Source organism: Cavia porcellus, unplaced genomic scaffold, assembly GCF_034190915.1.
Source record: "Cavia porcellus strain 051 isolate PalLab524CR breed Dunkin Hartley unplaced genomic scaffold, mCavPor4.1 scaffold_22, whole genome shotgun sequence".
In the NCBI taxonomy this organism is placed as follows: Eukaryota; Metazoa; Chordata; class Mammalia; order Rodentia; family Caviidae; genus Cavia; species Cavia porcellus.
The window spans coordinates 63,547,398-63,569,912 of record NW_026947505.1 but is presented as its reverse complement, the minus strand read 5'-3'; the positions used below and the strand labels follow the sequence as shown (position 1 = coordinate 63,569,912).

Here is a 22,515-nt window from a genome sequence, read left to right as displayed (position 1 = left end):
TTGAATACCTAGCTCACTGAACCTGTGAGAAATAGAGTAGTTCTGTTTTATACCAGAGTTTTGGAGTGATTCATCTTGACTTTCAAATCTGCTTGATCATAATGAAGTTTGTGATAAGAATTTTTAGAAACTTTTTTAACCAAAAATTAAAAACTACATACTTTAACCTGGGTGTGGTGGCTCATGCCTGTAATCCCTGTACTCGGGAGCCTGAGGTAGGAGAATTCTTGTGAGTTTGAGACCAGCCTGGGCTACAAAGTAAATGCAAGGCCAGCCTGAACTGCATAGCAAGACCCTGTCTCAAAAAAGACCAAAAAAAATTGCACAGTTTCAAACTTCAAGATTATCACACTATTAGACATTTAAGATAAGTGGAAAGACATTGAGCAGTAAAATTTCATGTAGTTAGGAAGGAAAGAAGAGACAGGTTGATAGATAGTTATGAAGGAGATGATAAATAGAGAAAGAAAGGAAGGAAATAAAGAAAGAAAACAAGGCAGTAGCAGGATTGTTATGTCTCAGGAGTAGGGCTTCCAGCCCAAGTGCCTCAAATAATACCACGCGACACTTAGAACTGCCAGACTGAATAATCGTCCTTGTACATCATTCTTAAATTTCTTCCATTTTATATATTGTATGCAGAGTTTTAAAAAAGTATGCATCTTTATCATATCATTACTTTACTTAGCAGTTTTCATTAGTTTTAAATGCTTATACGAAAGATAGATAATAGGATTTAGAGAAATCTTTCAAGTGGAAAGGGAAATAAGAGATTAGGGGAAAACCAGGGGTGAAAAGGATTTGAAAAAAAGAATAAATGAAGGAAAAAGTATAAAGAGCTTCTGCAAGTGGGAAAAGGGCCATAAACTTCAGGAGTAAGAGGTGACGAGAAGGGTGGGGGACAAGGAAGAATGCAGCTGAATTGTGTGTACTCACCAACTCCCCATGATAAACGCAATCATGGGTACTGCAAACATGTACTAATAAAACAAACAAACAAACAAAAAACCAAACCACTCAACATTATCTTCAAAGCCCCAGATCTGTGTCCCAGCTGTGTCTCCGTGCTTGTCACCATCTGTCTCTCTCTCCGAATTACAGGCGCATTGAACGTTTTGAAGTCCTCCAAAATAGCTCTCTGTCTTCCTCCCCGGAGCGTCCACATAGGTTGCTCCATCACCTAGAAATTCTTTCTCCCTTACACAGAGCTTTTACTGCTTAACTCATACTCATTTTTAGATCTTAGTTTCAACATTATTTTCTCAAGAAAATATTCCCTAATTCCTCGGGTTAGATGTATTTCTCATAACTTACACACTTCTCCCACAGAGTAATTACTACAGTCTAATTAAATCATTTTCAGAGAATTTATTTCATTTGTCTTGGTAAAAATAAAACACTGATAAGATCAAGGACTGTAAATATTATTTTTCACTCTACCTACCATGGCTTGCACTACTTTTTGCAGAGTAGACACACACTAAATGTGCTTCTGAGATTCAAACTTGTGGGTGAGTCACCTGGTGGTCTTATTAGAATGTCGATTTTGATTCAGTCAGTCTGGGTGGGGTTGCAAATTGTACCTCTGTCTCTAACAAGCTCTGAGATGATGCCACTGCTGTTGGCACTGTGGACCACACAGAATTGCGAGGCTATATGAGAATCATAATTAAGTCCTGTGGGTAGCATGAAACAACCAATTGGGATTAGTTAATATTTTAAACCTCTTCTATCATTTTAATTTGATTCAATTAATTTCAGCAAGTGATTATTGAGCCAACTATTTCCCAAGATAGAGTAAACATCAGTCAGATATGGTAAGTGCGCTCAAAAAGCTTACAGTGTAAGTACTCACACATAAGACACAATGAATCAATATAAAAAAGCCTTACAATAAATTAGACCAAACCATAAAGATAAATTTAAGCATAAAAGAGGAAGAAACTGCCTACTCAATTTGAGAAGCTTTGAAAACCCTGAAACATGTTAGTGATCCACGACAACTGCAAACACCAATTTTGTCTTGATTTCTTATCTCATATGCGGCTACCTGAAATGTGTTACTGAAGAATTTATGATTTCAACAACTGTTGTGATTTCTGTGCTTTCTTTTTGGAGTTAAATATGTACCTTCTTAGTTTCCATGTGTGCACAGAATAAGGCAGACACTTTTCTATAGGAATACCTAATTTCTGTTTTTGCAATTTAATAGCTCTTTGCACTTGTGAAAGTCTCTTGGCCTTTTTGAATCTCAATTTCCTCAATTATAAGGTGAGATTTTTAAAAAAATGTGTTACTCAAACCACAGTAATGTGATAAAAATTCAACTTATACCTGTTTGCTTATCTGATGTGTATATTTAGGAAGCTGTAGCTGCAATTATATTTTGTCCGTTTTATAATCTGTAGCTTCTGCATATTTTTCTCTTGTAAGAAGATGTTTATATTCATAGAGTTAACTTTAAAATAGAATTGACTTTGGTGACCATATATATTGTTTAATATACTGCATTATCTACCTTCATTATACATTTATCAATATTACTGAATACTATGATAACTGCTGACCTTACTGATATCTCTGGAGGTTTTTGTTAGTGATAGGAATGGAGAAACATAGTTAGAAAAATGAAAACCAAAGCAAGAGTATTTATCCATAGTGTTAAGAATGAGTGAGGACAGCACTAATTCATTAAATTTATTTCTTTATTACTTTCTATGTAGTCCTAAACTAGGCTTTTCATTCATATGGGCAGGCAGAAATTTTTCACCAGCCTAATAAAATAACAGGAAAAACTGCAGGAAAAGATACATCAAGACAGTAATCTATTGCTTTAGATAGGTCAAATGCTTGACTATATTACCTATGGGGAGTAAATTATACCCAAACTTTGCTATTTTCTAAAAAGGATACATTTTGAGATGTGATTTTTTTCTCCCAAGCTAGACCAGTTGGATCCCATCTATCATAACTGTGATGGATAACAAGTCATTTGTTTCATTACATTGTTAATGTTTGTTCTTTTTTTTTATCTTTTTTTTTTTTTTTTTTTTTTTTTTTTTTTTTATTGGTACTAGGGATCGAACTCACGACCGCCTGCTTGCAAGGCAGGTGCTTATGCCGCGGAGCTAAATCCCCAGCCCCTCATTGTTAATGTTTGTATGGGAACATTCGAGCTGTTACATGAAAAACTATGGTTGTATTATGAAGTTTCCAAGAATAGATTAGAAGTTTCTCTTCACTTTGTGTCTGTGGTAGGCTCCTTTGCCTCTGAGTCTTAAATCCTTTACCACTTGGCTTGAGGGAGTTTTCTTTTTTATCTGTGTGTCAGTGAAAAGTCCAGTATGCACGCACTTTCCAGTCAGCCAGGACATGGAAATGGCAAAAGAAATATAAATGCTTAAATTGATGTAAAAATTACTATTTCTTGAAACATGAATAGAGTTCCTACAAACCTCTGTACTTGGTTCAATAGCAAGTCTGCTCTCATGAATCATAGTCCACCTCAGAAAGGCATGATACATAAGATCATGGAAAGTATTTGCCTGATATATTCATAAAGGTGCTGGGCCAGTTTATGACTTTCCCATTAAACATAATCTTACATAAGTATCTTAATGTAAAGATATCTATTGACTCACAAACTCAAGCTCATATTGAATTCAGAAGAAAACTCCTCAAAGTTCAGTTTATAAAACACATCAGCTAAGATTTCACCTGGTTTTAATTAATCCAAATATCATCAAAAGTAATTCTTAATTAGTTACCTACCCTCGAGTCAATGACAGTGGTGGTTACCAATGAGTAAAGGGCAAGAGAGGCCTGGGTGTCTCGGGGTCATTTTAAAGGTGATTTTAATATTCTCAGCAACTTTCAGGCCTACGGGTAAAATTCTACCGTAATTCAGTCATTGGAAAACCATGGCCCTTTTGGATACAGGTTAATTATAATTACTTCCTTCATAATTTAAAATTTTAAGCTATGCTACAAAACTACCAAAATGTTGCTAATAAACTTTACTAGAAATTCTAGGATGAGGCTATTTTACTGAAGCATCTTGAATTTAATAGTCTTACTTATCCTAAAGCTTAATTTCCTTTTCTTAGGATGATTTAATCTTTTTTTAGCATTTTAAGAAATTGTAAGACAACTGACCTTCTTGTGGCTTTATTGTTTTTCTTTCCTTTCATTCTAGTTATTTACTTATTTATGTATTTTTATTGCTACATGCTTGCAGTGCACAATGATTGCATCCACTGTAGGGAATTAGTACTTGTGCATAATATATTTCAATTTTCTTCTTTTTCCCATTCCTTCCACTCCTTATTATTTTCCAGTATTATTTATTTATCTTATACGACTTTGTAAAGTTAATTATTATATATACAGATTAAAAACCAGACTAACAGGCCAAAGAACATATAAAACATGTACTACAATTATACTACCTCAAGGTAAACTTTTAGATACATTGCCTGAACTGGAAAGAGAAAATGAAGTAACTCAAGACTGGGCACGATCAAGAAACAGACTTCACACTTCAGCTTGTTCTCTGTCCTTAAACTGCTTGCAAAAAAAGCACCCTGGTGGGCACCTCTGCTCCCTTTGAGATTATACATATTCATGTACTTGATGTCAGCCATGGATATTGATGTGGACTAAAATATGTTCACGAGAGAAGGGCAGCTAAACATAAGATTTGGAAACCAAAAAAAAAAAAAAAAAATGATGATCAAAATGTCTTTTATCTTGAGAGAGAGAGAGAATAGATGAGCCAAATAAGATGCAAATAAAAGAATACTAATATATATATATATATATATATATATATATATATGTAATGAGAAAATCAATTGATTTTTATCTTCACATGCTTAACTTACAGGCTGGGAGAACACACAATTTAGCTTGTTTGGGTTTAGTCTTTTTAATATATTCTACGGAATAATTTATTTCCAGAAGAAGCTTCACTGCAGTGCTATTATGATAATGGGAATTTATGCACATGAGTATTTGTGATCACATCACAGAGCAGTTTTTGGAAGAACTATGGGGGAGGGGGAAATTAACATTTTAGAAACAGGAATGAAGGCTTAAAAAATCCTGTAAACGCAACCTATCACTCAGTCTATCTACACACACAATTCCACGGTGAATTGTCTTATTTGAACTAAGTGCTTCTGTGGTGAAGAACAAAACTTATGAGTGAAAAGCGGCATAATGCATAGAATGCTTGCATGGATTTCTTGATGAGAAGGTCGCTGCCCCTGAGATTGGAAAACACAGTTCCAGCAGCCCCAGACCTCCCTGACCCTGTTCACTTTGCTTACTCAGGAGCAGACAATGTCAAGCAGGGACTTAGGGGGAGGGGATGCATCAAAGTCCTCTGACTCCACGTCTCTGCTGGAATTGCTGTCAGCCTGGTGTGCTGACACGAAATAGGGAATCAATCCAGGAGACACAGGATGAAAATGTAAACAGGGAGAAGCTCTCCGTCTGTATATTCTTTCTGTCTTCCTTCCATCGCATTCTACCTTTCACACAAAATTCAGACCTTTCAGAGTGCAGGTGTTTTTCCTGTCATGAATGAAGAAGCCACGCTCAGCACACACAGCCATTTAACAGCACAGCACAGGCACACTTTTAGTAGGTCGTGCATAGCAATTTCAAGGTTGTGTCACGGAGTGTACTGGTACTGGTACACATAGCAGGTCACTCAAAATATGAGTACCTGCGGGGGAAAATTATGGCAAATCCACAGGCTGGGTACAGTGTTTAAAATACAGCTTACAGAAGTAGCTGAACTAATAGAGCTATGCCCCAAAGTTTATAGGCACAAGTCAGCTGTCACAGGGTAGGCTAAGGGAGCCATAACATTCCAGTCTCTTTTCTGGTGGAGGGAACATTAGCTTCTCCCCTCCCTTAATTGCTATTCTGCAACTGACTCAAGTGCTGATGATTGCTGACCAGCTCACACGTTCCCCATATGTCTCGACTGCTAAACTCGGAACTGCGAGATTGTTCATCACTGAGTTTGAGGACAGTCATCCTTAGTAGTGGTTGCCAGACTATTTGCTCACATAAAGAACAGAAGAAAATAAAGAATATGGAAAATGTGAGTTTTTACAATTTTGGTATGAACACGTTTTCTTATATTTAGGATATAACTTGAGAATTCAAATCAATTTCACTTCATAAACATTAAAGGGTTGGAGTGTGATAAATCATTTGGTATGAATACTAGCATTTATTTGTTTATGAATAGTAAAAGAAAATATAAATATAATTAGCCAAGATAAACCTTAAGTTAGAACGACTGACACATTTTAGGTGTCAGCTGTTTATTAAAATTTGAATTGTTGTGAGTAAAAAACAAAACTCAGAATTCCCCTGCCATCATCTTCTCAGATCAAGAACTATAATGTCTTCAACCAAAAAAATGTTAATATTTTAATTTTATTTTAGGAAAAGTTATTAAATATATCCTCAAATACCAAAGTACAAGTTATTAATGTAAAGTGATATCAATGTACATTCCCAAGTGCAATACACTGAACTGCTTTAACCTTGTCATGACAATCATGTAGAGCATGCAGGCTTAGTTTATGTTTTATAAATGGAAGAGCAGAGATTTAGAAAGCAGCTGGTATTTTTTTTTTACCATGCCACACTATATCTGTAAGATCTAGATGTAAACTCAGGCAGGCTTACCTGAGCAGAACTGAAATCTAAATTCTCTGTTACACTGATCCTTCAGTGACAATAAATTCTAACGTTTGAATCTGGTCCTCTGTTTTATCCTTTTTCATTTTATTTACAAATATATGTTAAAATAGAAGAATGAGCACCACGTTTTAAATTCAACTATTTAAAATAGATTTAGATTGCTATTAAAATGAAATGAAAATCAAAATGTATATCATACACTGTTTCAAAGACATATTCATTTATTAACTCACTTTTTAGTTATTTTGTAAAAGCCTGAAGATTCTAGATTATTCACAGTAATTAAGAATATCATTTTGGTTACATGCTTAGACAGTATAAATTATAGTATACTTCCAAGGACTTGCTGGTAGCTCAATGTGATGACAGATCACAATGAATTCATCTACGAAATTGAGATTTTTGTTGGAATTCTTTACAGGTAAAAAAAAATGTGGTTTTCCCACATGCAAAGCACTTCTTTAACTTAATCAGCTTGCTTTATATGCTCAGAAAACATAATTCTGTTTTCCTTCATCTAGGAAAGACCAAAAACAATATTCTTGGTGCTTGTAGTGAATCATCACTTTTGGTGAAAACTTTTAATCATTTCTCAGGAAAAGATAACTTGTTAAGGTAATTTTAACAATTAAAAAAAATAACAAGAGATCTATAGTTTAACAATGTATCTCCATTTATCAAAGTAATAAAAAAGAGCTCCTTAATTGAAAGCATGTTTATAAAACAGGATATAGTGCTTAAAAACATTTTGAAGGAATTATGGAGAAAACTTTCAGGAAATACAAATTCCCTCATCTAATTTATAGTCTTGTGTTGCTCTTGTCCTTATATCCCATGCTTCTACAATAAGATGGGGCCAGGGGTCTGGCTTGCTTGTTTTATACAGCAGTGTCAGAATAGAGCTATCACTTACCACAGGTTTGCTCTATGTCTCAAAAAAATAAAACAGAGCAATGAGTAATGCTTTATTACCATCACCACCTACTGCGAAGCAAATAATATTCTCTGGCCTAGAATGAAATCTTACTGAGTTCCGGTGAAGGGACGGAAAAACAAACAGAAAACAAAAAATTTCCATATTTTTTTTATGAGCCAGATTGTTGAAACAGTAACAAGAAATGACTCAAGAGTGCTATTGGAAATAAACTATTCCTTTCCTGCTCATCAATTAAACAATTAGGACATAATTCTAAATTTTCTAGTATCACAAACATTAAACTTGAGTTGTTGATTTACTATATTCTTCCTGATAAATGAAGCCACCGACTTACAAATGGGTATATGATAAAACTTTGTCTATTACATAGTGATGTGGGGTCCAGAATACCTTTTTCCTAGGTCATTTGTTGGGTTTAAGGCCAGTCCATGTAAGCCTATTTAAAGAAAAATGTTTCCCATCTATACCATTGTGGGTTTCTAGAACTTGCTATGGTGATCTCGAAAGCCAGACATCTGGAATATGAGCAAATAATTTTGAAAAAGGGAAGGCCAGAAACTTTCTTTCCTATTTCTAGAGCACAAAATAGCTGAAAAATTTGATAACCATATGCTTCAAATGAAAAAGTGAGATGCATTATCCAACAAAGGAATATTTTTCCTAGGATACAAGTAAATTCAGAAAATAATATTTTCTCCCCAGATAATTAATTCTTATTAATTATAAGGAAAAGTTTTGTAATTAGTGCTATCCAAGAAAATCCACTATATTTGTATGGCATGTACTCACAACATTTTGAGAAGAACAACTTGATGACTTTTTATGCTTTTTGTTTCGTTTGGAATCCCGAAGATTACTACAGTTGACTGGAAGAGAAATGATGGTTCCTAGGAAAAGATCAAGCCAAGGAGGATACCGCGAAGGAGATCAACTTAAGGTGAATTTTATTTGGTGGAAAATAAAATTTGACTGTTTTGGCATAAAAAAAAGAGAAGACAAGATGCTTTAAGAAGCTGGAGGGGAGGACAAGATCATTAGGACTGAGCCAATGGGTAGAGGAGAAAGTAAACCTCCCATGGATCAGTTCTTCCTGCTTCATGCACCCTCTTCTGTATTTTGGATTTACAGATTTTCTGAAAAGCACTGAGATTTTACCTGCGCAATTTACAAAAGTGACATGAAGTTTATCGGAGCAGGGCCATATTTGAGAACCTGTTGATCAACGTGATCTGTGCTAGATTTTTTCCCCTCTTTTTTTTTAATCTTCACAATTATCTTATGAGAGAACTGGTTTCTCTTGTGACAACAAAATGACAAAATTATAGGGTAAAGTAATTTAGGACTTTATGATACTAAGAACAGCATCTTTTATTTACTTTATCTTGTTGATTTGTGTGTCTAATAATTGTAGCTCCAATTCAACTCATTTTGATTCAAGTCAATCACAAATTGAAAAGATATCTGGTAACTGCCTAGAATATGCTATGTTCTGTCCCAGAATCTAGGAAGTCTAAGAACAAAGAGTTAGGCCCTGTCGTGAAGAAGCTTGCATTTGTTAAGTTCCACAAACCAGAAAACCAGGAGACCTGGCCTGAAGAAGATTCATATAGCTGAAGATATACAGAAAATTAGATCTTATGACTAATGGTGGGCAACATTTCCAGGAAAAGAATACATAGATGCTTGCTGTGGTATTAAAGAGGGGAGAAAACTAAAACCATCAACAAAGCCTCTATAAAGCCTTCTACAAAAGCAAGCAGTGTAATATTACAAGCACCTGAGTTAATTAGAAATATTATAGGTGGTCAGACAGGTCTAGGCCCTCAAAGGGGGCTGCACAGAGGATCAGATAATTTGTGCCCTTGGAAAAGACACGTATCACCTGCTGTGGGCCAGATTTCAAGGCAATCACACCCTACATATAAACATTAGGGATTGATATTCTATTTTTTGTTTATTTTGAAGAGAATAAAGCCAAGTGAGACAAAACAAAAGAGTCAATCAAAACAAAAAGATGAACATGGTACATGATTTAAAAACAAAATACAAGGAGATCAATAATGGCTACCATAATGCCTCTTGTTATTTTCAAAAGAATTGCCCAAATAATCAGGCATAATAAAATGGAAAAAAATAGTACAGAACAAAACCAATAAAAACAAAACATTGGAGGCATTATAGGATTTCAAAAGAAGATAATAGTCAAACCAGAATGAATATCATACTGTATCTTATTTTCTTCAAAGTAGTAGTGTATACCATCAGACTTGATACTATCAAAAAAAAAAAAAAAACCGGAAAGAATAAAATCAGTCAAAACAAAACAGTGAAAGGAATACAGGGCTTCAAGTCAAACTAATAGGAAATAAAAAATGGTTACCATAACATATCCTGCTATCTTTGGAACTGCTGTCCATGCCATTAAATATAAGTAGACAAACTGACACAGAATAAAACCAAACTACACAGAACAATGAAAACAGTATGGGTTTCAAATCATGATAATAGATTAACATTGGCCACTGCCTTCCCTTTTTAGACAGTTCCTCCCCTTTCATTTTCACAGGGTGTATTGTACATTTTGGTTACATTATACATCTCACTAACTCCTTAAGTTTTTATATTAGGGAGGAAACCTGCTATTCACCTAAGTGATTTTGAACCGTGTTACCCCTGAGCATGATCTCAAGTTGTATCCACTTACCTACAAGTCTCAAGGTTTTCTTTCTTTATAGCTGAGTAGTTTTCCATTGTATAAATGTATCATGGCTTTCTAACCAATCTGCAGCTGATGGGCAAGCTAACCTACTCCCTTTTTCTGGTTCCCTGTCACATAGAGCATTGTTTTCTTGTCTTTGATTTTTAGTCTATAAACCTCCTTTCAGGTTAAATGTATTTCGTGTGTAAAGCATTTTGATGGACCCTGTCTTCTGATCCACTCTGCCTGTGTTTTTCACTGGTGAACTGAGGCCATCTATATTAGTAATTATAGCCCACCTTCTCTGCCTCATCTCTGCCATACTATTGTTCTGCCATTGATTGTCTACTTTTCCTCTTTACACCAAGTGGAATTCTGAATCCTGACCCATTCAGTGAACCTACTCTGCCACTGTTACTGAAACTATGGTCATTTGTGTCTCTTTCTAGAATGTCCTTCAGTATTGTTTATTGTTGTTATTGTTGCTTTTAAATTTTATTTAGAATGTAGTAAAAATACAACAGAACAAGATAAAACAAAGCCAATCAAGACAATGTAATTACACTGGTACAGAACTTCAAAGCAGGATACTAAGATAGTAGTAATAGTTACCACAGTATATCTCATTATCTTCAAATAGTTGTCCAGTCAATTAGGTATAGCAAAATCAAACCAATAACAGAACATTGTAAAACCAACTGAAGGGAATATTGAATAGAACAAAACAATCATTACAAAACATAACCATGAAAATAACCTGTGCCTTCAAACAGAATGTAGCAGGAAATCTCCCATATGTGCTATATTGCATATGGTCATCCTCCCAAGAGATGCTCAGAACTCTGTCCCCAGTTGCTGACCAGGGCAGGTGTTTGAGTCTCAGCCCATGGGCCAGTAGCCTCATGGGAACAGCTGACTGGTGCTCTTCTCAATCAGGGGCACTTACCAGTGGGCAAATTGCCTTCTTGTGCAGCCACCTAAGTCCCAACATGGCCCTGTCCGTCATTATTTTTTGTAGGGTTGGTTTGGTAGTGATGAACTTCCCCAGTTCCTCTTTGTCATGGAAGCATCTTGTTTCTCCATTGATTTTGAAAGATAGTTTTGCAGGGTACATCAATTTGGGTTAGAGACTATTTTCTTTTAGTAATTGGAATGCTTTACACCAAGCTCTTCTTGATTTGATGGTTTGTGTCAAGACGTCTGTCATGATTTTGATGGTTTTTCTATTACAGATGATCTGTTTTTTTTTTTTTTTTTTTTTTTTTTTTTTTTTTTTTCTCTCTGACAGCTTTTAGTATTCCGTTTTTGTGTTGAACTTCTGGGATCTGGATTATTATATGTCTGGGTATAGATCTATTTTGGTTATAACTGATTGGAGTGCTGTATGCCTCACTTATCTGAATATCATTTCCTTTTCCTAAGTTTGGGAAGTTTTCTTTGTTTCTGTAAACTGCCTTTGGATTTCATTTGTGTTTACCCCTGCATCTTCACTCACATTTTTTATTCGTAAGTTATCCTTCCTCTTGTCATCTTCTAGCCTTTGTATTGTTACTTCCTGGTTCTTTTTTTTTTTTTTTTTTTTTTTTTTTTTTTTTTTAAGAGATCTTTCCTTTCATGATCACAAGCTACAAACCTGTATTCAAAATTTGATAGTCTATCTTTGGTTTCTTTCAAGCAGTTTTACCAGCTTTCAATGGAATTTTTAATTACCTGGTAATCTCTTTGAATCTGTTTCATGTATTCTAATGTTTTTATATTCTTCATTGAAGGCTTCCCTCACTTTTCTATGCTCCTCTATTGTTCCGCTTGTGTCTTCTTTAGAAGCGCTTAGCAATTCTTTCATTATGTTTCTCATTGCTTCTTTTACAAGAGATAGTATTTCTGTTCAAAGTTCTTTTATAGCCTCTTGAAGTTATTTATTTACTTATTTACTTATTTCAGTTGCTGTTGCTTCAGAAACTGCAGATTTGTGACACCCAATCTCTTCCACATTTATATCTCTTTGACTAGTATTGTGTGGGCTGAAGGCCAGAGACTGCCTTTTGCTTCTTACTCTTGTCATGTTCCTGGTTTCTTCCAGATAAATGGTTAGTGGGGTCCCTGGCACTTCCTGTATTGGCTACAATTTCTCTGAAGTGAGACTGTTTGCATTTTCTAGCTCATGCTGGCCAGGGATATCTGATGGTGACCATTGTGTGCACTGGTGTATGGCTATCCATGGCTGATAGAGTGTGAGCAGGAGTGGGGCAGGCTGACACCTCCCTCCTGAGCTGGTTAACCACAGGGAATCCTCAGCAGATGTAGTGCATACAGCAGGGTGGAGCTGTTTGAGGACAACTGTAGAGAAACCTTGGTAATGGCTGTTGCATTGTGCACAGGAGTTGGACTCAGTCCAAGCAATTTCCACCAGTCTGTTCTGAGCTAGGAGTGGCTGAATGAAGCTGGCTTCAGTTCTGGATCTGGGCTTATCCCGCCCAACTCCAAAATGGTCCCTGGCTAATCATCCACTCCCACAGGAAGACTGAGTCCCCCACATTCACTGCCAGCCAGTGCAGTTCCCTGCCCCACGGTTCCCATTTGCCACTGTCTCCCTGCAGAGGCCTTTGGGCTTGTCAACTACCAGTTTCACTGTTACCATGCATCCCCAGGTTTCAGTAGTTCTTCTCACATGGCAGTTCTGACTCTGGGTAAAAGCACTACCAGCTACCAGCTGCTTCTTCTATTTAAGCTTTTCTTTCTTTCTTTCTTTCTTTCTTTCTTTCTTTCTTTTTTTTTTTAATTGTCTCTATGGGCCTCAATTCTCACTTTACGTTCTTCCTGAGTTGAGGAGAACCACTTCCTTCCTTCATGTCTCCTCCAGTATTCTATCATCTGGGGTGTTTCTCTCAGAGAGGCTGTTTACTCTGTTGTTTATTGTTCCGCTATCTTCTTAGGTTCTGGGGATTGATATTCTAAATAGGTATGGATCACCTTGAAAAGCTGGGAACCAGGATCCCAGCCCCCTACAGAAAAAGTCATTGTTCTGTAAGAATGCTCACTTGCTACATGATTTACTTCCTAATTTGGCCCTGATTTGGTCAATTTTTCCTGAACAATTAATTTATTGATTGACCATGGATCTGTCCCATCCTATGCCCATCTTCTTTTCCAGTTCCCAATTTTCCCCATCTTTGAGCTATCTCACTTCATGGTTCTATAAATGTCCCTAGAAAAGACAGTCTTGGGTAACCCAGTTGGGACCCCTTCTGTTTCTCTCTTAGACAAAAGCTTTCTTTCCCTCAATAAATATATAAATATACTCTGCTCTAAAAAAAAAAAAGTAGTGTTACTGTGTTAGTGGATGCACAGAGTGTTCAAAAGAATATGAACAATGAATTCTAAGAGATTTGGGATGGAAGTTTACCTTAGCTAATTATTAACAGGTGACCTTGGACTACTCATTTAAATTCATATATGAAATGAATATAACGTAAGAATTAGAGGTGCTTATACGTATAAAAAACCAACATGGTACTTACTTATGGTAGATAGTAAAAGTTAGTTATTTTTATTACACTTAATATTTTTAGATACCACTTATACCATATCTGAATGGAAACTGAGACAACCTGAGCATGTTGAAGATTCAGAAACACAGTACACAGGAGAAAGTAATAGACATAGCAGAAGGGATTGTTAGTCAAAATGTAAAAGATTTTAAAGAATGGAAATTTTTCATCAGTAATGTAATGCTTCTTCCAATGATTTATTTAGTTCATTAAATCTTGGCTCCAGCACACCTCTGCTTTGTGGTATTTTCCAGACTTTTGGATATCATTCTCATAGTAGTCATATTGATAATGTCTTCTCTGTGTTCTAATCTCTTAAGAATGTTAAATGCTTTCCAGCAGTCGCTAACTCATCAGATGATCTCCATGCAGAACAGGCTGCAGAAAACTACATACACTCAAATTGTTCTGAAATCTGGCTGTGCCACCTTCTGATGACCACAAAAACAAAAGCCAACATGGGGTGGCTGAGAGTAACATAAAATAGTTGACGACCCCCTAAGTTCAGTCAATAAAATGTCAAAAAAGGGTAATTATTTAGCTAAATTAAAATAAATACTATAGTTGAGAATTCTTTGAGCTGGAAAAGGTGAGCAAACCATGGAAGCAATTTTGAATGTGCTTCTTTTGAAAACACAGGTAAAATTAATCTGAGTTATTTCTTGTAAATACCTATATTTTTAAAAACACGACAATCAAATGTAGCAAACAATATACCTAGGAATATTCTAGTAAGATAGACCAAATAAGGTAATAATGAAGCAAGTAAAATGTTTCTTGCCTTTTCTTCCTCTTCCCTTCCCTTCCCTTTCTTTTCCTTCTCACTTTACAAAAGCCTTTCCCTTGTGTTTCCTCAATAAATTCCTAAAAGACCTTTGAATTGAGGCTGCCTGATTCATGAATGGCTGTTTATGCAAATAAACTCCTTAAAACTTTATTATGCCTGGGTTTATTTTTAACATGAGAAAGAGTTAGAGATGAAATCTTTTGACTTCAGAGAACACACTAATGACCCACTTTCTTTGGGGATATGTGTTTTGTGATTTTAGCGTTGTTCACTAATGGTGATGAATATCCAGATCCCTGGGGCATTCAGTGATGATGGATGATCCAGTCATGAGCTAGGGATGTGTTTCACTGCCCTGTTTGATTCTTGCCTTCATTACAGTCTAATCTTTCATCAGAAATGGTCTCCTCCATTTCACTGGCCCAAATACAAGCCATTTACACTAACTGGCAAGACAGGACTACTCAAACCTAAGCCCACCTCCTGGTACAGAAAGAAGCCCTGCTGCTCAGAGCAGCACAGCTCTCATAGGCTGTTGCTCTTCCAAGAGTGAATGGCAGCAGCCAGATTTCTAAATTGTTGCTGTGCAGGGAACTGAAGAGATGAAAAGGAAATAAATGAATAAAGGAAACAATAAGAACATCGCAAGGTTTCTTATCTGAGCAGCTTCCAACCACGTGTCACAGATGAGGAATTGTGAGGCAGTTCTCCATGCAGCAGTCAGAAGGTCGCTGGTCTTTAAAATAGCACAACTGGGCAGTGGCCAAGTCCAGAAGATTCTGGAAGTCAAAGAACTACTGTACTGTGAAGAATGATGTGTATTTATTCCTTTACCTGCTTTATAAGTGAAGAGCTACCATGATCAGAAATGGCACCTTGAAACAGTGAAGGATGGAGTGCTGGAAACTGACGAGCATAAGTTTAGTCATGTGTGAGGTCTCACCCAATAAGGAATGAAAATAACGTTATTGGTTGAAAAAAATCTTAGCAAAATGATATCATTTATATCATCAATGACTATGGTGTTCAATAATTTGTGAAGAAAACAAAGATTTCCAACAAGGGATGTAACCAACTTTCAGAAAATATATTTCCATTTTGCTAAAAAGAGTTAACAGGATTCTGGTTCAAAACTTAAACAGTAGCATATATCGAAGAACAGAGAAGGATATCAAAATTGTAGTCTCCATGTAGCTTTAAATTTTTTTATCTGGATATATTTAAATGCTAGTCTTGAGTTTGTACTGCATGTGAAATTCCTTCAGTCATCTTGAGGGGTTGTTACATACCTTCCAATCTTCATGTAATTAAGGCAGTAGTTTTGTTGTCATCTTGTCACAACTCATAAGAGAAACTGTGAAAACTCAAGAGTGTTTACAGTAGTAAGCCAGCTTCAGACAGTTATATGTAATTTAGCTGTGCATTTTGTTGCACCTCTAAATAGTCAACTATTCCTTCCCCATTAATGAATTTCCACCCCACCTCCAAAAGAACCTGAAGCTTTCCTTCCTCTTCCTCTTCCTCTTCCTCTTCCTCTTCCTCTTCCTCTTCTTCTTCTTCTTCTTCTTCTTCTTCTTCTTCTTCTTCTTCTTCTTCTTCTTTTTCTTCTTCTTGTTTCTAAAACAAGCTGTATTTGTGTTTAGAATATTGGGAGACCTGGGTGTTTTTAAATCTAGCAAAAAATAAAAAAAAATTTAGAATTCATGAGATTTAAGACTTAATCCTTTACAAGTGTTTGTGGAATTATAAATGATACATTATTAAAAAATTAATTTAGAGCTCATTCAAATGAGTATGAATATTTTATATTATGGCAATTAAGTGCTGAGAAATTATTTTGTATTATTTCATAGTATTTTTGGTAAGAGATTCCTGTTAACAGAATTATTAGGTTAATATTAAAAATATTACTTTACAATATTCTAATAATTCCAGTCATATGACACAATAATAATACTTTTGATGAAATGAGACAAAACTACACATTATTGAATTTTTGGCCATATTACTTCTAAATATGGAAAACAATTATCAATTTCTAGATATTCGTTAATAAATCAGAAAATCATCAGAATCCTAAAGACTTGAATTTGTTTGGTATTATAACTTCTTTTTTAAAATTTTATTTAAAAGGAAAAAGAGAAAAAACAAAACAAAACAAAGCAGTGTAAGGATACAAGTAATACAGAACTACAAAAAAAAAAAAAAAAGTAAGAGATCACCAGTTAATAGATTACGCATTATCATCTTAGAGATAGCTGCTCAAGTCACAGTATCAAAGCATACAAAGTAGACATTCAAACGGTATTATAACTTCTATCATAAAAGTTTCATCAGCATTGTAGTGAATATAGATGGATAACAAGTTATAATCAAAAATGTTGGTTGGTAGAGCATAACATAATATTCCCAAATATAAGAAATCATAGGTGATTTCACAAATAGAAAGTTAGACATGAGTGACAGAAGGACTGTAGGATCACCTAGATAGATATAAACCATAACAAGAAGGATGGTGATAATTTTGAGTGCAAGTAGTACTATTACAATTTTCAGACAGTAAGAATTAAGTCAGTGTCATCAGTACTAAATCTAGAATACAATATAATTGTTTTGAAATGATTAGTAATTTTTTATTAGGAGAAAATATCCTGGGACTTCTGAGTAAGTGAAAGTGAACAAGACTATGTAATTTACCTCCAGAAAATACATGCAAAGTTCTTCAAATGGATAGGTGAGGTGAATGTGATGGTGCATATAAATCAAGCCTGGACTTGGCAGTTTAGCAACTTATTGAAGTGCTCTTTCATAATTAAGAAAGGACTGGGGATGTAGCTCGATGTGACGAGATTCTGGGTTTAATTCCAATTTCTGCAGTGCAGCAGTAAGAAAAAAGTTGGGTGAGGTTCTTGGAATAAATGCAACACTTGAACTTTATCATGACTACTGTAGCCAAAGCCTAAATCCATTCATTCCCGTCCACCGTTATGAGATCTAGAGGCCCAAATGTCTTTGACAATTAGAAAGAAATACTACAGTGCTCTTAGAATTAGATGTGGGAGATGCCTCACTGGGTTTCAGTGGGGCTGCCTGCGTCACCTCCTTCCGCCGTTTTCTACTCTTGACTCCCATTTACTGTGCATTTTTCTTTCTGTACTTTCTGACCTCTGTGACAGTCATTAGCAACTCACTAGCAACAGCATGCACTGTACTGTGAGGAATAACATTTTCTTCCTTCTTGTCCACTTTTGAAAAATAATTTATGGTTGATAACACAAATTTTTCCTAGTTGTTGGCATTTGCTTGTTTCTGACTATTATCTCTGTGTATATGTCCCTCTACAAAGTATTGGTAATATCTTAAAGAATCGGGAAAAATCAAGTCCTTTCTATAATAATATTCTTTCCATAATATTCGCACTCACCTAGACTTGTGATGTGGTCATTCTGACCTTAGTAATCATCAGTGTGGCTAACAAAGCATTTACATGGCCAAAATTCTTGATTATGTTGAGATCTGGATGTTCAAAAGAATCTTAATCTCATGACACAAAGGGAAAAATTTTATAGTTGATGTTTTCATTGATGAAAAATCATATTGCCAGTTATCATAATATAAACTATTACGAATTTCATTAGTACAACTGTTACTGGTGTGAAATGTGAGTGACTCCAGTGAAAAAATTTAAACTTTTCATTTAAGCTTCATTTTTTTTTTAGCAATCATGCTTTCTATGTAATATCATTTATCTTTTTTGATGTGAACTCATAGTATTTACAATGACCTAAAAATTTGGGAATGCACTCATTTGAGTTTATGAAAAAAAATATCCTTTCAATTTATTTTCCTTTGTTTTAATCAATAAACCTCAATAGGGAAATCAAGTAGCGGTATAAGGTAGATTTTCCTTACTTTTAAAGACCATGCGTGTTTTGAGGCTACTTCTATTCTGTTAAATTCAGTTTTGCTTTGGGTTTCCTTTTGCCTACGCCTGTAGCTGTCACATATTTTCATCACCGTCTCCCTCGGGGACAAGACGGTTCCTATTTCCATTCCACACACAGTCCTTACTCACTTTGCTTAAAGCTAAATGATCAACTTCATGTCTGCAAATCTTGTTCTTATTAAAAATGTTAGTGAAATATTTGTTAATGTTCAAAATCCTGTAAAGGTCAAAATACTGTATCATTTTACTGTTTTCCTATATTATTCATACTTGAAATTTTTCTATTCAATACTAAAGTATACTTACATTTCAGTCTTTCCCCAAAATGAGTTTCTGTAGTCTACATAGAAATTAAATTTTAAGTTTTACTTCATATAATGCTAAGATAAATTTTTCATAATGTTTACTTATTAGTTTGTTTTTATTTAGATGTAAGAAATCCTTTGTCTTAGTCTTACATTAATATTTGTGAATTGACTGCCTCTAAGGGGAAATATATGTCAAATGTACCATATTCATACCTTTGAGGTTTCTGTAGGGTGCTTTAAATTTTGGAACTTATTTCATATTTTGATTAATTTCAGTTTCTGATTTCCACTACCTGTCACGCCTTGTTTAGTCACGATCTTTCAGTTGGTTGCTGTTTTAATTATTATTCCAGAGACTCATTTTCTCATTCATGATTACTTTGGTTCCTTTAGCTGCTTTCAAAAGGCCTAATATCACCTTTCAAGGGCAAAGTTTGAAGAATAGACTGCCTTGACATATTGATACTTTCGAAGATTTACAAACAAATTTGAAAATGTGATTCTCACTAAAGTGTTTAGTAAAAAATTGCTAAGTTTTAAGCAGCACAAGTCTTGAAATTTGCATTAATGAAATAGTAAGAGAACATATGGTATTCTTCAGCAGGTACCAATAATATCTATGAGCTAGCTTCACTTTACACAAAGCAGGGTATTTTTTAAGTCACTTAAGTTCTTTTATATTGTAGTATCATTTGATCATGGAATGATATTGACCTTTGATTTGAGGTAGAAAAACCTTTTATGAATCTTCATGAGTAATTATAAATTTTATCATTTTGCCATAGTAAACACAATCAGGACTTCAGAATCAAAACAAGTGGTTTTGAATTTCTCACCATCATCTGGGGCTAGGATGTGCTTCAGTTGCTGTGTCTACAAATAGAGGGAAGTTAGCTGTAGCGAGGTTGTTCTCTTCTGGGAAAGAAAAAACAAGTCAAAACACAGACAGAGCAGCTCAAATGTTGTAAGTAATTTAAATAGATAGTCAAACCCCTTTCATGTTACATACACTGACATCAGTTAATGCATGCAGAAGTTTCATCAAACACTTATTTCCTCATGCCATTCCTTTACTGGTCAAAATGTTGCACGCTGTTTCCCCTGGAAATGACAGTATCAGTCAGAGACAGTACGATGTATGATCCATATGCTGGGATGTCAAAAACTATGTGTAGTTCTTCTACACATAGCTCTATCACAAGATTTCCCCTGAAATATAAATATTTGAAAAATTCCATTTCATATCATTCTTCTCAAAAACAAACAAACAAACAAACAAACAAAAAAAGAATGGGAGAAAAACATGGTAAATTTATAAGGATTTATGATTACATTTGCTATATGGTCTAGCACATTCCTGTTAGGAGAGAACTTCCATTTTGACTCTAGCACAGTGAGAGATGAGCCTTTCATTTATACTTGAGCATGTTGGATGACTGGAAGGTCTCTTGTGCAGGCTTGTTTCAGTCCCCGTGAATTTTTAGTCTAGTTTGTCCTATAATATTCATATACATCTGCTTTGGAAGCCACAGGAAAAGGTTGTTTCTTGTCTTGAGCTCTGCATCAGCTACTTTTACTAGGCTGAGTGAGTTGGCAGAGTGGGACTGAATATTCTTAGAACTCACCCTTGCTTGTGTGGATGGGTAGTATTAATTTAGCTCCTTACATGAGTGATTTGCTAACTACATGAATGTATCCTATGAACAAAGACAAATGTATTCTCAACCCACCCACCTCTTCCCAAGAGCTTTGAAACACTAGCCCAGTGTTGTGGTGCCAGCCTGTAATCCCAGCACTCAGAAGGCTAATGTAGGAAGATCACTGTGAGCTGGAGCTGATTACTGTCTAACTAGTACCGTTCACTCTAAAGAGCAGCGGTAGGTAAAGGAAAGAGATGGCAAGTTTAATTGATTGAAATTAAAATATTTAATTTAGAAAATATGAAAATGTATATGATTATTTAATTGCAATATCAAATCCTTTACAAAAACTTAGGATAAGAAGCAACAAGCAAAACAGGGGTCACAGTCTTAAGTCTAGCCAAGTGTGATGTTAGGCAGCATTCTGGGGAGCTTTGTCAGGAGTGCAGCAAGTTAGATACCAGCCTGGGCAAATTAGGAACTCAGACAGACCTTGTCTGGAGAATTCCTACTTGGGGAGGCAGCCAAGTGCTAAGGCACTGGGTTCCCACTCCTAATACTGAAGAACAGGGAAAAAAAAAAACCAAAAACAACTACGAAGAAAGCTTGATCTTGTTAAATTTGGCCTCCAACTTAGCTGCTATGACATAGGGTAAATTTTGTTTGGTCTATAAATTAGTTGGGCCAAAGACAAATAGATGATAAATGATGAGTTTCTGAGATCCACAAGGGAAGAAAGGAGAGAGAGGGAGAGACTGAGAGAAAAAGAGGGCGAGAAACAAGGTGAGGAGAGAGGAGGAAGAATGTAAAATAGGAAAGAAAAAAAAGGAAGAAAAAGCAAGTTAAAAATAAAGAAGAGAAAAAGGGAAGAAATGGGAAGGGAAGGGAAGGGAAGGGAAGGGAAGGGAAGGGAAGGGAAGGGAATGAGAAGAGAGAGGGAATTTCAAAGCACCTCCTACGTTCCGAGTCAGAAGCATTATGAAGGGCTACAGGTTTCCACGTGGATAAGGCAGGCTGAGGACGGAGGTTGAGAGGACAGATTTTGGATCATACCAGAAATGTAGAAGTGTCTCTGGCACAACCAAGTAGAGATTTTACATAGTATTTACATATTTAATAGTAAAACTCAGAAGAGAGTGTTGGGAGCCGCGGCCGAGCCCGGTCGCCTTACTTGGTGGACGTGAGGCCTGTAAGAAAGAGCAAAGCCTGAGCTAGATTACCCCTCCCATCGAGTGTGCTAAGATGGCGCTTATCTCCTGCTTCCTGCTTGGTAAACAACCCGCCCTGTAAGATAGTCTGCCTAGCAACAACTGATGTTAGCCAATCAGCCCGCATCGCGCGCTTTGAACTGATTGGCCACTGTAACCCTATAAAAGTGAGTGCCTCTCCCGCCACGAGAGAAGAAGCACGGAAGGAGCCGCGGAGAGCGGACCGGTAGAGGCTTCGGGACAGACTGTAGAGAAGAAGCATGGAAGGAGCCGCGGAGAGCAGACCGGTAGAGGCTTCGGGACAGACTGTAGAGAAGAAGCACGGAAGGAGCCGCGGGGAGCGGACCGGTAGAGGCTTCGGGACAGACTGTAGAGAAGAAGCATGGAAGGAGCCACGGAGAGCGGACCAGTAGAGGCTTCGGGACAGACTGTAGAGAAGAAGCACGGAAGGAGCCGCGGAGAGCGGACCGGTAGAGGCTTCGGGACAGACTGTAGAGAAGAAGCATGGAAGGAGCCACGGAGAGCGGACCAGTAGAGGCTTCGGGACAGACTGTAGAGAAGAAGCACGGAAGGAGCCGCGGAGAGCGGACCGGTAGAGGCTTCGGGGCAGACTGTATAAGGAGAGAATAAAGAAAAGCCTGACCACCACCAGATATTGTTGCATGCTGTTCCTGCCGGCCGGGAGCGACACCGACAAGAGAGCAAAGAAGATACAGA

At 36.2% G+C, this 22,515-nt stretch overlaps 1 long non-coding RNA gene across 1 annotated transcript; it reads right to left on the bottom strand.

Moving 5' to 3' along the window:
- Positions 1 to 11,717: 11,717 nt before the first annotated feature.
- LOC134472208 (uncharacterized) lies at positions 11,718 to 20,185 on the bottom strand. The gene is made up of 2 exons (XR_010042081.1): positions 19,787 to 20,185; positions 11,718 to 16,368 (listed from the first exon to the last, which is right to left on the bottom strand). It is a non-coding gene; the product is annotated as an uncharacterized LOC134472208 (long non-coding RNA).
- Between the last annotated feature and the right edge of the window lie 2,330 nt (positions 20,186 to 22,515).